A 5,241-nucleotide genomic window follows, 5' to 3' on the forward strand; every position below is an offset into this window, starting at 1 on the left:
ATGACCATAAAGTTGTATGCTCTCAGCCTCCATGATGGTCCTGATGAGGTAGCTTTTGATAGGTACAGGCCTTACATGTAAGAACCCAGGAGAACTGGGTGTTTGGAAATTCAAGTTGCTATTCAAGCACTTGAGGGTCCATCTTTTGAAGAAGAATAAGGCAAGGTAGGTGTGCCACAATCAAAAGTGAAGTGAGCATCTGGGAGCCCCAGTATGGAAGTCCTTCCTGTCCACTGATTGCTCAGCTAACTCTAAACTAATGGAAAAGATGTAGCTTAGTGGTACTGGTCTGGCCTGCAGTATGGGAAACCCTCAACTTGGTTCCCAGCAAGGGGCAATGGCAAGAGCATAGTAGAGCATATAAGTTTTAAGACTTATTTTTTTTTTTGATTTGGTTTTTTTCGAGACAGAGTTCCTTTGTATAGCCCTGGCTATCCTGGAACTCACTCTGTAGACCAGCCTGGCCTCGAACTCAGAAATCTACCTGCCTCTGCCTTCCAGAGTGCTGGGATTACAGGCCAAGTTTTAAGATTCTTAATCCTTACCTTTACTGAAAACTTCATAGTAACAGAGGGCTAAAGAAAAGGGCTTGTGTAAAACAACTATCTTAATGCCATGTTACCTAAATGGATGGTCACTTTAATATCCCAGCGCTGCAAAGGATGTGTGTGTGTATATATACTTGCTTCAGGGGTTGTTGAGAAGTCAAATCCAGGACAAATGCTCTACCACCAAATCAAGTCAGCTGTGGGTGTGGGTGTGCATGCACACTCGCCCATACATGCACAGTAACTGAGCATGGATTTCAGTCACTAAGCTACATTTCCTTTTGTGTTGTTGTTTTTTTGTTTTTTGTTTTTCGAGACAGGGATTAAAGGCATGTGCCACCATCGCCCAGCTAAGCTACATTTCTAACCCCAAATATGTTGATATAGTCAAAACTTGGAGGGAGATAACTATACTATTTCATCTGTATCCAAAATTTTCTGCTCTTAGTCATCCACAGTTTATGCAGCAAGAATGGTATATTAATTAAAATTAAATACCTAGAATTCACAGAACCTTGTAGAGAGACTCTTGTGTACTGTATGATCTGTCAATAGAAGTTGTTGGTCTTTTGGCTTAGGAAGAAATAGAAGGTGGGAATTCTAGCAAGGAGAGAGGGCTTCTGAGATTGTCAGGCAAGGGAAAGATTTGCCTCAAGTATGGATAGAGAGAGCCGCATGAGCCTGAGGAGAGGCAAATAACCACGTGGCATGACTTAGACTAGTTTAGGGGGAAACCGTCACGTGCTAGAGAAATGAACCAAAGCTATGGGCCCAGGCATGTATTCCTGTCTACGAAGTCTCAGTCGTTATTTCAGGGAACAGAGGTGCAGTGGAAGAGTCTAAGGGTTACAAGCAGCATCCATTATGGTAGGCATGTAATCCAAACTTAGCTAAAAATCCAAGCCTGAGAAAAACCCAGAGTGGAAGTCTGGGAACAAGCACTTCCCAGATTTCCTAGCCAGGCAGAGGAAGGGGGATATGAGATCTAGAGACAGATTAATGTGTTATTGCTTTCAAATGTTTTAATGTTAATGAGACAGATGACAAAGCTGCCAAGAGACACTGAACTATGGAGAAAATGCTGAACTACATCAGCCTATTAAGGATGTCCTAACCTTAGACTGGAAGGAGAGAAATGTGTAACTTTGGTGGAGAGATTTTGCCTTTGTTTCAACAGGAAAAGAAAAGCAGTGGATTCCTTCCAGATTTGACAAGAGGACACACCCTGAAAACAGAAAGAAAGAAAGAAATCATGAAGACCAATAGAACAGGTAACTTGCATCACTGATCCCTCTGCATGGGGACATCGCTGAGACTGGCTGAGACATGAAAATGTCGCCAGCCAAGACTTCAGCTAGACATAGCCAACAAATCTTGTTAGGTACAGAATTCTCAAGATTTATCATAATGGCATAAATAGAAATATATATTACAGTTTGGTTATATAATCTAAGCTAACTTATAAGTTACCTGCTTACAAGATGGCTTTACCTGCTTGCATTTAGAGCAAAGAATCATTATTAACTGAATTGTGCCAGGCGGTGGTGGCACACGCCTGTAATCCCAGCACTTGAGAGGCAGAGGCAGGCGGATTTCTGAGTTTGAGGCCAGCCTGGTCTACAGAGTGAGTTCCAGGACAGCCAGGGCTACACAGAGAAACCCTGTCTCAAAAAAACCAAATCCAAAAAAAACCCAAAAAAACAAAAAAACTAAATTGTGCATACTGCACATTCCAAACTTAAGTTAATGTAGAAATATATAATATCTTTGAAAGCTTATATGTTTGCAAAGCAAAAGAAACCAAAGACACCAAAGAAAACAAGTAGGCCAGGTGATTCTGCCTTAGATCATTTCAATGCTGTTTCCTTAAAAATCGAATCTAGGACAATTTCGATAGGACTAGCTAGATCATCCAGCATCACAGACTGTTCGAGTCAGACTTCGGAGAAGCCCTGAAATTTCATAGCATGCAGAGACTGCACAGAAAATGCTACAGCTAGCTTTCTTAAGACTAACCAATGTACCAATTTTATTAAGGGGGCCCCAAAAGGAAAATGACACTCCCAAATCAACAGGACACAATTTTAAGAGAACGATACCCCCATTCCCAAGAAGTGGGGTGGATGGTTTTGGTCGTTCAGTGGAGAATGGATACTTGACATCATTTAAGGGGGGTTGTTAAAAGTTGTTATGGTCTTGAACAAGGAGGAAGCAAAATGAGGGAGTTTAGATTCAGGGACTTTTCTTTCCTCTATCCTCCTTTCTCTCCTATCTAGTATTAGGAGGAGAAGGGATGAAAAAAGAGGGGATATAGTAATAACTGGATAAAAGGGTAGATTATTGAGTCTTTTAGATTAAAGAACATCAACAAGCCAAATATTTTTACATTTGGTACGGACTTTGTATATTGATACAGATTAGGATTATATTTTGCTACAGCATACATGCAGACAGAACTCTCATATACATAAATAAATCTTTAAATTTTTTTTATGGATCTCATGGAGGCATTTCCTCAAGGGAGGTTTTCTCTGTGATAACTTCAGTTTGTGTCACACTGACACACAAAAACAGCCAGTACAGCTGCCTACTAGGATATCTCCAGAGTACATAGATCTTCAACTTGAATGTTTATATCCAAGATAAAATAATTCTGTCTGGAAAAGAGATCTGTTAATGTGGACAAAGAAAAACAACAGAAACTCCCAGCAGCACCCAAAGAAAGCCAGAATGATCTGAAGAGAAGTAGTTTGTGTTCACAGAAACTTTTTAAAAAAGACTTGTTTTAAAGCCAAGCATGGTGGTGGCACACCTTTAGTCCCAGCACTGGGAGACAGAGGCAGGTGGCACTAACTCTGTGAGTTCTAGGCTAGCCAGAGCTACATAGGAGGCCAACAACAACAACAAAAATAATAAATAAGTAAGCCAGGAAGTGGTGGTGCATGTCTATTATCCCAGCACTTGGAAGGCAGAGGCAGGTGGATTTCTGAGTTCAAGGCCAGCCTGGTCTACAGAGTGAGTTCCTGGACAGCCAGGGCTACACAGAGAAATCCTGTCTCAACAAACAAACAAACAAACAAACAAACAAAATAAAAAAATACCAAAAAAAAAAAATGCTGGACAGTGGTGGCACACGCCTGTAATCCCAGCACTTGGGAGGCAGAGGCAGGCAGATTTCCGAGTTCGAGGCCAGCCTGGTCTACAGAGTGAGTTCCAGGACAGCCAGGGCTATACAGAGAAACCCTGTCTCAAAAAAAAACCAAATCCAAAAAGAAAAAAAAAATACAAACCAACCAACCAATCAATCAATAAATGAATAAATAAGTAGGTAAATAAGCCAGGCAGTACTGGTAGATGCCCTAATCCTATCCTAGCACTTTGGAGGCAGAGGCAAGCTGATCTCTAAATTGAAAGCCAACCTGGTCTACAGAGTGAGTTCCAGGATACCGGGACTACATAGAAAAACACTGTTGCTACACAGAGAAACCCTGTCTCGAAAAAAAAAAAAAACAAATCCAAAACAAAAAACAAAAAAACAAAAACAAAAACACTGTCTCAAAGAAATAAACAGATGAAAATGTCTAATTATATACAGATGTTAAATATATGTGTTATTATTGTTTTGCCTTACACATATGTTTGTGTACTATGCCCTTGGAAGACAGAAGAAGGTGTCAGATCCCCTGAACCTGGAGTTGCAGATGGTTGTGAGTCCTACCATGCGTGTGCTGTGAACCAAACTCAGGTCCTCTTCAAAAGCAACCAGTGGTCTTAACCAGAGAGTCAGCTCTCTAGCCCTAGAGTATGCCAAAATCAGGAGCAACCTGCCTGTGGCAAGCCAATGGACCAGTGTGAGACCAGTGTGATAGTGTAGCCCTCAAGAACTTAAGAATTACAAAAAGGTTCTTCTCTACCCTGAAGCAGCTCTCCTGCCTCTGCCCCTCACCCCTGCTCCAAGTTCATCTCTGCCCGCTCACTGAGCAGGAGCCCTTCCCAGGTGCTGAGCCGTCCACTGTCTGCAGTGGAGTTAAAGTGACCACACATGCCAGCACGTGCCAGCCTCAGCAGCGTGGCAGGCCGACGGCCTCTGACCTCACTTATCCCTAGCCGCAGCTTCCAAACCACTGCCATTTCAAGGGACATCGACACAGTTGCCAAGTTCATTGGAGCTTGGCCTGCAACAGTTGGGGTGGCTGGCTCTGGGGCAGGGATTGGGACTGGTTTTGGAGTCTCATCATTGGCTATGCCAGGAACCTTTCTCTGAAGCAACATCTCTTCTGGACTTTGCCCTCTCAGAGGCCATGGGGCTCTTTTGCCTGATGGTGGCCTTCCTCATCCTCCTTACCATGTGAAGCAGCTGTCTCCACTTCCACCTCCCAGAGCTCTTTTGTGTCTCATCTGCCCTGTATGGTTCTTCTCCTGTACTTCCCCAAGAAGTCTGGGGAAAGGGCTTGACTCAGGGTTTGACAGAGAGAAGATAAATACTGTTTTTTGGTTTGGTTTTTTTTTTTTTTTTTGGTTTTTTAGATTTTGTTTTTTCCAGACAGGGTTTCTCTGTGTCGCCCTGGCTGTCCTGGAACTCACTCTGTAGACCAGGCTGGCCTCGCAGAAATCCGCCTGCCTCTGCCTCCCAGAGTGCTGGGATTACAGGCGTGCGCCACCACCGCCCGGAATTTTTTTTTTTTAAATACTG

At 42.8% G+C, this 5,241-nt stretch overlaps 1 pseudogene; it reads left to right on the forward strand.

The window, feature by feature from the left end:
- LOC127687878 (ATP synthase F(0) complex subunit C2, mitochondrial-like) lies at positions 1-4,900 on the forward strand (annotated as a pseudogene).
- The last annotated feature ends 341 nt before the right edge of the window (positions 4,901-5,241 follow it).

The sequence above is a fragment of the Apodemus sylvaticus genome, chromosome 6, assembly GCF_947179515.1.
Source record: "Apodemus sylvaticus chromosome 6, mApoSyl1.1, whole genome shotgun sequence".
Lineage (NCBI taxonomy): Eukaryota > Metazoa > Chordata > Mammalia > Rodentia > Muridae > Apodemus > Apodemus sylvaticus.